This window comes from Primulina tabacum, chromosome 15, assembly GCF_025594145.1.
Source record: "Primulina tabacum isolate GXHZ01 chromosome 15, ASM2559414v2, whole genome shotgun sequence".
Classification (NCBI taxonomy): Eukaryota; Viridiplantae; Streptophyta; class Magnoliopsida; order Lamiales; family Gesneriaceae; genus Primulina; species Primulina tabacum.
Window position 1 is genome coordinate 17,725,087 of NC_134564.1, and position 10,621 is coordinate 17,735,707.

At 33.8% G+C, this 10,621-nt stretch overlaps 1 long non-coding RNA gene across 4 annotated transcripts; it reads right to left on the reverse strand.

The window, feature by feature from the left end:
* Positions 1-2,743: 2,743 nt before the first annotated feature.
* Positions 2,744-4,994, reverse strand: LOC142527051 (uncharacterized). Of its 4 annotated transcripts, XR_012815390.1 has the most exons (6): positions 4,616-4,958; positions 3,919-4,180; positions 3,697-3,825; positions 3,215-3,451; positions 3,055-3,124; positions 2,744-2,957 (listed from the first exon to the last, which is right to left on the reverse strand). It is a non-coding gene; the product is annotated as an uncharacterized LOC142527051 (long non-coding RNA). The 4 variants fall into 4 exon arrangements; XR_012815391.1 differs by having other exon boundaries at positions 2,744-3,124; positions 4,888-4,994; XR_012815389.1 differs by having other exon boundaries at positions 2,744-3,124; positions 3,768-3,825.
* Positions 4,995-10,621: the final 5,627 nt, after the last annotated feature.

The following is a 10,621-nucleotide window of genomic DNA, read 5'->3' on the forward strand; positions in this document are numbered from 1 at the left end:
TGGTGATGGTGCGAAGTTAGACGATCAGAAGACGAAGAATCCTAGCTTTTCTTCCTCTTGTTTTTTTCGAAATTTGGTGTGTGAATTGTCCGTAAAAAGTCGGCTGAATAATGGCAAAGGAAGCCTAGGTTTCAATTTATAGATTTTAAATTACATGCTAATAGGCTTGAGTTTTGGGCTTGCAAGCTTAGGAGCAATTGTGCCTTCTTAAATTAATTAAATTGGGCTCCTATAACTCTTATTTAATTAAAACATAAAATTTTATAAAATTAGTTTCCCAATTATAACTCTAACATTTTTAGGAAAATTAAATCATTTCTAATCATATTAGAAACCCTTTAAAATATTTAATGAAAATAAATATTCTTGTCTTTGTCGCTCCCGATCTCCTTTCCCCTTGTCTATTATTGAATATTCGGGTACAATCCTTCAATTTTATGTAATCATGCAATCATAACTTTAATCATTTAATAAATATCAGTAAGCATTTAAAATCAACTAAATAAAACAATTAAGCCATTTAAATAATTTGCATGCATGTGGTTTACGTAGATTTGGCTTTTCGGACGTTACATACTCACTATATAACATTCTCTTTTCTTTTTCGTGAATAGTTGACTGAATTGAGCGTCGAAGTGGCCACACTAGAAACCCTTCTGGTGCCCCACTTATGTTCTTTCTTTTTCAAGTTTGCGGATCATCCAGCCTAGGATCCCTCCACCCGGCCGCTAGATCTCTGAGGGAAGGAACATTACTCTGCCCGATGAATTGCCCACCTAGCTTACTCCATTTACCCGAGCTCCCTCCACCCGGTCACTAGTGCTCAAGGGAAAGGAATATTACTCTGCCCAGTAAATTTCCTACCCGACTCACCCAATCTTCAAAATTGACAAACTTCCTTCCCCATATTCGTTATCATTGTAATATCAATTTCTAAAATTTTGGAACACATAATTATTTGTAATTTTTACCTACACAATTGAATTAGCCATTTATTTCGAGTGTTAATATACATTCCATAAGCAAAGTTTATATTATTATTTCAAATTTGATTTTTACAATTTTTTTACTTTAAGAAACAAAAATTATTACATTAAATATGAAGTTCTTGCTTGATTGAACTCGAATGTAAGTAAACAAAGTGTAAATCGAGTCGAGTTCGAGTAGTATGACACTTGGCTCAACTCGTTTTGTTGTCTAATTCAAATATTTTTTATATCGAGAATTATTCTTTATCTATAATATATTGCATTTTGATATTTGATGCATCTACACTAACCAATTTTTTTTTCCTAAAATAACTCATAAATATTTGGTTAATAACTTTTAATTTATTTGCCCATAGTTTTAAACGTGGAATATTATAACTTAACCAAGAACTTTAAAATATTCGTTTTATGAAAAATTATAACCAAATCAATAATTTGAAATTAAAAAATATTTTAAAAATAATCAAACATTCAATACTTATATCTTATATTTACTGTACATCCAACGTTGTGTGCTAGAACACTATTATATTTTAAAATTTGAAGTAAATTTTAACAGTATATATTTGGGAGTACCCCATATAAAATTTGTAAAAAAAGTTTATAAATTAATTTAAGAAATCGCTGTTCATATAGATTATTATCGAAGTTGATTTTTTGGAATTATATGTTAAAATAAAATAGTTTGAAGTGCTTTTTATTGACATAAATAAATTGTGATACCATTTCTTTTTTCGAAAAAATGATATACCTCTTACCCTCTATTTGCCAATTCGGATATAGAATAACCAATATTGTTATATTAGTTTATACATTAAAACGTAAACTACTAAAAATTTAATAATTCCGGAGAGTATGGTAACTAAAAAATTAAATAATTAAATGAAGTTTAGAATTCGAATGAAACGTCCACTACTCATTTTTTTAAAAACGTGCTAGAAATTTTTTTTTTCTCCTTAATCGCCATGATTCGAAATATACATATATATACTTTAAAATACCTTGACATCATTTTAAAAATAAAACAACCAACTAACATTTAAAAATCCAAATGAATCATATTCGTATTTTTTTTCGTTGAATTCCATTACAAGAATAAATGCTTATGGTGACATTCATAAATGTCACCATATTTAGTATTTAGTGACATTTAAATTTTAGTGACACCTCCAACAAATACCATCTATTCCAATGTCTTCTTAAACTTTCTGACATTTTTTAATGTCATTATAAGATGTTAATGACAATTTCATATGTGTTACTAATTATTCATATAATGACAATTTTAAATGTCATGAAAACTCATGTTTTAAAGACATTTATAAATGCCTTGTTATTATAATAATAATGACAAATTTATGTCATTTAAAATCATTTATAATGACAACTAATAATGTCGTGTATGTTATTTATAGTGATAATACAAAATGTCACTAATGATAGGTTATAAGGTTAATTTAAAATATTTCATTATGTAATCTGTAATGGTACATACAAATGTCTTATATACTAGTATATAAGAACATTGAAAATTGTCATTAATAGTTATTTATAATGACTTTTTGAAATGTCTCCATATGAGTTTTACAATGACTTTTTTTATGTACATGATTTAATGTTCTGTTGTGTCATAAAAAATATCATATTTTATGAAATTTCATCGATTTTCAATATTTTCGTTATATAATATTCAAGGATATAACAAATTAACATAAAAACAAATACAAAATTTTAAAATAGAAATTACATTGTTAATCAATAATTGTCATTAATTTTGCAATCATTAATGTATAAGACTGACAAATTTGTTACCTCGAAAAACATCTATACCCCAACAAATGTACCAAATGTATTTAGTTTAAGAACTAGCAAACATTTAAGTCTTGTAAAGCAAAACATAAGCAAACTTGTAACGCATATTCATTTTTCAACTATCTCATCTTAATCAAAATACAATATTCTTGTCACCTACAATAAAAATTCATATATTTGTATGAATGAAATAAAATTAAAGAAGCACAAAATAAAGAGATTAAAATTTAATTCAAACTAGTAAATATCATACCAAATGATAAAATGGAAAATTATTATTTATCCAAATGCACCTAGTAGAAATCTTCCTCATTAACTGTCAACTGCAAATATAATTGATATTGGTTTAAAAAGATACTAACATGACGAACATAACAATAAATACTAGTTAATTGAAAAGTTGAATATCATACCAAATGACAAGGTCAAGCTATCATTCCTCCAAGTGTATCCCCGACCTTTTGTAAAATATCATATGGCCTAATCAAACTCTCTTCCCGTTCTGAGACAACTATAACTTGTATTTCACACCAATTTGGTCTCAATGTCTGTCTTCCTACTACGGTATTTGGATCCATGCTACGAACCACTCCTTTTGCTACAATTTTCGTCGAATCGAATAGACTTTTTATTGAGACAGAACTTCCAATCTACGTGAAAGTGCAAAAGAGAAGGTTTTGATAAAAACAATTATAAAGTATAAAGTGCAATCATTAGGAAAAGCATCGATCTTTTCATAACTAAGTCCTAATTGCTTCATAAATTTCTCTGCTTCATAGTATGACTTTGGTAAATCTTTCATGGCATTTGGAAATGCTTATCTCAACAAATCCAAAAGCATATTGAAGTTTTTATTGGTAATTTGAGCAGATCTAATAGAATCTTGGAAGAGTACCTAAAATATTATTTAAACAAGCAGTAAATGAAGAGCTTGAATGCAAGTTTTGGAAACAGAGCTCAATGCACCTAGCGGGGACTCGCTGGAAAACTTGCCGGAAATGCTCTGTACATGCGTGAAAACCAGCTGGAAATATAGGGAATGACCAAGAATTATTTTAAACTTCTAATCCTCACCAAAATACCAACAAACAACCATGAAAACGAGGAAAAATCTCACCTGAGACGGACAAGGAGCGGCGCACAGAACAGAGCTGGGACTCGGAGCTTCTAATTGAAAAATTTCTGCCTCGTTTCTTTGGATTCAAGAAAGAACAGGGTTTCCTGGAACTCAGCTGCAATCCATGGTGATTGGAGCACTGATTCCCGGTGGCGCAGTGGTCAGATCAATGAGGAGGAAGAGAAGTGACAGGTTTGATAAGGTTTGCGCCTGTTTCTCTTTCTTACAGCTGCAGCCTTCTTCCTTGGTGCTGCTTGAGTACCTAAGAACCCATTATCATATAGCCAATGTCAAAAACAATAAAAGAAACAAAACTACTGAACCACAAACTATCATATAACCAATTAATCCAAATAGATAAATTGGGAGAAACATCATATAATAATGAAAGAAACAAAACAATAAAAGAAACAAGTACATTATTATATGATAAACAATAAAAGAAACAAAACAATAAAAGAAACAAGTACCTAAGAACCCATTATCATATAGCCAATTAATCCAAATCTACCCCAACTATTTTACAGAAGCAAGTGCTATCAAGGATACTTAAATCTAGAGGAAAATGTGACGAAAATCGCAACTTTTTCAAAAAGTAGGCGTTTCTTTAGTCATTTCCCCAGTGAATCTTCCATCCAAATGCAGCCAAAATGTCCTAATGAAAAAATTTATAACAAAAATAATCAAAACAATATACATGTCCCCTTGCGAGCAGCAGGGTACGCACACGCCGAGCAACGGCTCTTCTGGAGGTGAAAACTGCGGCGGACACACCTTACACACAGTGTGTGCGTCTTGTTTCTCCTCTTCCCAAAGCTCCCCGTTCCCTTCCCCCATGGCCATCACAAGAAAAAGGTACAAAAGATTAATGTAATTCCTCCATGCTCGATCCAAGGACCAAAGATCGGATTAGAACTTGCATCCATATCCATACAATACATACGTATAAGGATAGAAATTCAAACTTACCATCGACTATGAAATGGAAGAAACCCTAGATTTGTCTCGTGCTCTGAAATTGAAGGGAGCTGCGGCTATGAGATAAAGTGATGGGTTACGGTAAAATATTGAAAAACAAGTAACAAATAACATTACAAATTAATGAGAGAAAAACTCAAAAATTTGAAAAAAAATTATAGCCAATCATATATATATATATACATATAAATTGGGAGAAAAATAGATAAAATAAGGTGGGAATATTTGATTTGGATAAATATTGGAGGAGGGAAATTAATTGTTTCCCTCTATAAAAAAAAATGACATCAATTAAAAATGTCATGATAACTAATCTAATATTTTTTTTATTTTACACATTATTAATTTTTTACAAGTGTCATTATTAAGTATTTGTAACAACATTTAATTAAAAGTGTCTACAAAAAAATGTCACAATATCCATTTATTGTTGTAGTGTTCAGATCATTAATTGCGACTCGTATTCGTATTCGTATCATGTATTCGTATTGGACGATGGATCTATCTATATGTAAACACAGTACTGGACGGCGGGGACACCAGCGACACTCTCACCCGTCAACTGGACCTTGGCTTTACATATTAACATATCAACGTATTCGTATTCGTATTAATGGAAATACGATCGTTGGGCTCCCATTGGGACCTTCTCCCTCACGATATCTCCAACATATAATCGTATTAGTCACAATTACTTCACTTCCTTCAACGTTTCGTATTTTCATCAATTCATAAAATTAAGCATGCATGTAACGTTTTTCTTTTAAACCAAGAATGCAAAATATCTTTTAACGTTATCGTTTCATCATAAAAATACATAAACTTTTTAAAATAAACATTTTAACATATAAAACCTCATAAACATTTAAAACAAATATTTTAACATATAAAAATTCATAAACATTTAAAATAACATTTTTAGACATATTAAATCATAAACATTTAAAATAAATGTTTTAACATAATAAAATTCGTAAACATTTAAAATAACATTTTAATCTATAAAAATCCATAAACATTTAAAATAAACATATTAGCATATAAAACAGCATTCAGGACACTGCCATGACGTTTACTAATTTCTAGGTGCAAATTTACCGTTTTACCCCTACACGTAAAATTTCACGTTTTTAACATTTTCTTACTTCCTTCGGCTCTAGACCATCCCAAATAATTATTTAAGCTTACCTTAATTTTTCTCGTATTTTTATTTAGCTTAAATCAAGGACTTTTAAATTAATCTTAAAATATAACATATTAATGCGTTTTAATCTCGAATTTAACCAAACTTTAATATAAAATTCCCAAAATAAAAACTTAGACTTTTTATATTATTTTAGCCCTCGTGAACCAAGACTCGACGCCAGTGAGCCGTGTTTCGAATTTAAAACTGTTGGGATCGATGTAGAGTTTAGAGGGGGGGTGAATAAACTCTTTCCTTTACCGATAGATTTTGCAAAGGGTGCTAAAATCCTGTTAGAGATTGTAGCTGTTCTTGTTCAAGATTACGTCCAGCAGATCACAATAATAAGTGCGAAAATAATCCGATGGAAGTAGGGTGAAAAACAATAATAACAGTAGGCAATACAACATCAGTTGTTTCTGGAAGTTCGAAGATAAAATCTTCTACGTCTCTCCTTCTTCTGTTTTCAGAAGTTATCACTAAAAGACTTTGGATTTTATAGTACAACACTCGCACACACCCACTTCAGCAGGATTTATCCTTTGCCTACTGAAACTCTTAGTAACTCAGCACAATATGATTCAATCTGACAAGGTTCTGGAAAAGACTCTTTTCTAGTTTACAAACTCTTCTTCAGAGGAATATCGTAAGGCGTTTTACTAGAAGAAGTGAAGAAACAGCAGTACAAAATGATCTCCAAAGATCAGATGTAAGATATTAAACGTGCACTGCTTTTCTACAAATTGAGCTTGAAGATAACGATTGGTTCGCGGTTGCTCAAAATAACGTTGGATAGATAGTATATTTCTTGATAAAGAATCAACATTGTTGTCTAAATGGGTTTGATCCATATATATAGATAACTTGATTCCAACGTATATAATCAAAACGGCTTCTTTGATTTCTGATAGTAACAGCTTTATTGCCAAAAATAGTTCATGCAAAAAATTTTCAGAACAATCAGTCTTGTTACATACTAAAATAGGTAATGCGTATTAAATGACTTTGTTCAGCATTAATGAAGAATTTAATACTCGTACTTGGTACAGTAACGGTAACATTTAATATATCAAGGATAGGTTTTGTTTTTATCAGTGAGTCAAGTTCTACTTCTGTTTTCTAAACTAATAGTTACTCGAAGAGTACTACATAGTTAAGGCGACAAGACAACTTCTGTTTTTATAGTCTTCTGATTCACTTAACGAGATCTAATGATTTTGACTATCATCACCACAATTAAATTAAGTCTATCAATTTTCCCATTTGCGGTGATGCCAAAACCTAGAAGTGTGTAAGAAGAGAACATTTAAATCACAAGAGATAACAATTATAAACTGAAGGGTAAGTAAACAGTAGATCAGAGTTACAATAAAAAAATTAATCATCAGTTCCAATGTCTTTGAAAAGTGCGTCATCGTCATCTTGAGGTTCCTGGCTTCTGAGAGATGATTCTGCCAGATGATATCTTTTCGATCTACCTTCCTCTGTTCTTACTTCTGTTCTGCTTACTACTTCCCCATTTTTGGCATCAAGGCGAGTAAGCACTTCATCCATTCGACCTGACAGACTGATAATGCTATCATTCATAATTTCCAAAAATGAGACTTGATTCGAAACACGATCATTCATAATCTAAATAGACTGAGATTGGGACTCAATCTTGGTGTCAATGGATTCCAGTTTCAAATCATTAGCCTCCATTTTAGAAGAAATTGATCGAAGAGATGACTCATGATCAGCAATTGTTCGTAGAACATCGGATTGTCCAAGAACCATGTTGGCGTGACTGGTCAAGACATTCTTCCTGAAGAGTTCAGATTCAACCTCAAGCTTAGCTAACGATTCTGCCGTTTTAAGGACATTACTCGTTATACGATTTTGAAAGAATTTGGTAGCGTCAAATTCACCAGCATGTTCAAAAGATATCTTTTTGATGATCTCGGAGATTCTTTCAATGTTCCGTTTAAGCGAATCAATCTCAAATTAAAGATAAAAATGTTCTTCATCAGAGGATGGAATTCTAGCAAGCATGCGCGCAGATATTTCAGCTAGATTTGCAATGTGAGCATGCGAGTAGGTGACTCAGTAGGAACAGAAACTAAGGCAGTAGAGGTAGTGGGATCTGATGGACCAGTAGAGACAGCAGGAATCTGTTCAGTAGAGGATCTATAGGCAGCAGCAGAGGTTCCTGGAAGTTGGCTTTCTTCTGGTTGCATGGCTTCGATGGCCTCCGACTGTTCAGCAACTGTATTTTGATCAGTCAAGATAGCTACCATTTCTCTTCAATATTCAGAGGAGAAGATTTCCAAATTTGGAAGTGACGGATATTTGGCAGCATCTGATTCTACTAATGGTTGAGCTACTGGAGAAGTTATCGGTTGGACCATGTCATCATCCATGGGTGCTTTTGGTGCAGCATAGATATCAACAACAATGGATTGAACGACTTCAGTTCGTGGACAGAAATTAGAGAAGAAGAGTGAGTAGGCAATTTGGTAGAGGCAGGAGTACTAGAAACTTTAGCTTTTGGAGAAGCCATGTTTCTTTCCTCAACTGGCTTATTCTGAGCAAATTCTGGAACAAAGCCTACTGATTATTGAACGGGCTCACCAAACGCCTGTTCTTGAGGAAGAAGTTGCTCATTCATCAATCTCAAGTGTTCAGAGAGAATATGGATAACGTTCTGATCCTGTGCAGCAGTTGGAATCTTGGCATCAAAGTTAGACGGAAGAGTCTTTAAAACTGATTCCAGTTTTTGTCGCTTAAGCTGCTCATGAATGAAACCTCGGCGTTTCATCGCTTCGATCACATTGTTAGTTTTAGCAAGTGCAAATATTTTTCTTCATTTCTGACCATTTTTCCGAAAGCTCCTTTTGTCCTGAAGAAGATAAGAGGATGATATACCCGAACCTTGTGCCAGTCATCAAAGAAGATCATTTCTTCATTTGCAGAAATCTCAATAAAGGTCCACGCGAACCACATGCGCAAATTATTAAATTCATTGTGTATATTAATCAAATTTTTTAATTGCATGGATTAATTTTGTTGTGCATATTTGCATGTTTAAAATATATTTTTTCTACATTATTGCATTAAAATGTAATTTTTAAAGGAATATTCAAGTGACGATCGAGGAACGGGGACCGAGGGCTGAAAATGTAAAATGTTTTTATTAAATAATTATTTTTAATTATTTAAAGGGTGATCGATGCTTTTATTATTTTTGAAAATAAGGGGGTTTTGAGGTGATTTTATACGCCGGGACGTAAATTTTATCGGTGTTGATTTTTCAACTAAAATACGAGCTTTTTGGCAACCCGGCTACTAAATTCACATATTTATTTAAAAACAAAAACTTTGTTAAAACTTTATTTAAATCCTAGTTAGACTAATTGGCCTAATTTAATGGCTTAATAGGCCTAAGGCCTAGTTAGTAAACAATTTAGTATTTAAAGTATTAATTAGTCAAAAAAAAAACCCTATACTTTGCACACAACCTCACGGCCACCCTATTTTTAAAATTGAAAAAACTCTCCCCACCCCTCTCTCAAACCTCACGGCACACACACTCACAATTTGGCAAGGATTTTCGAAGGGTGCAAGCAAGAACAAGCCAAGGTTCGCGTCCCGTTCTTCGTCGTCAACGGTTTTTTCGTGCGTATTTAACGCAAAGGCACGCCATATTTCTTTCTTTTCTCATCTTTCACACCATAGTAATTATTTAAAATTGTTTTGCATGAAAAAAAAGGCACACACCTTATTATTTTCGCACAAGCATCTTAGGTGGTTTTTAAAACATGTAATTTGATCCATAAATCATGAAATTCATGTACCCAAGGGGCTGCCATGATTAGGAACTAATATGGGTTGGTTTTACACAAGTTTAAGGGCCTAGAATCATGCATAATATGCTGCGCACACACAATAACAGAAGATGAAACCGTAGGAAGAAACAAAGAGGGGAACCGTGGGTTTTGGGTGCATGTTGTGGTTCTTGGATGCGGTCACTATGCATGGGGCTTATGGGTTCGACCAGGTCTTGAGGAGGGCTCGTGCTGGACGTGAGTCAGGGTTAGGAAGGGTCCTAGCATGGCTTGGACCCTTTGCACGCAACATTGGAGGAGTCCCGCGTAGCATGGACTCCTCGCGCGAGGGGTGAGTTTGACAGCAGCCAAGGGGGCTCGCTGCTGGGGCTAGGTGGCTCAGGGTAGGTCCATCAGAGTCCTAGGAGGATGGGAAAGGGACGGACCAGGGTCTGGGTTGGTTTGGTTCAGGCAGGGTCGAGCAGAATGAGAGAAGCGTGAGGGTACTCCATAGCGCGCAGGTTGTGCTTCTGGTTCAGGAGGCTTGTGCGCTGGTCCAGGGGCTTGGGCTGGTCTGGGCAGGGGCTAGGCGTGGTCCAGGGAAGGTTAGGGATAGGTGGGCTCGGTGGTGGCTCGGCTGGGAGAGTCCTAGTTGGGTTAGGAGTCCTAAACTTGCAAGGAAGCACACTCACACACACGTACAGAACATGGGTCGAGTTCCACGAGATTTTTGTTCGGG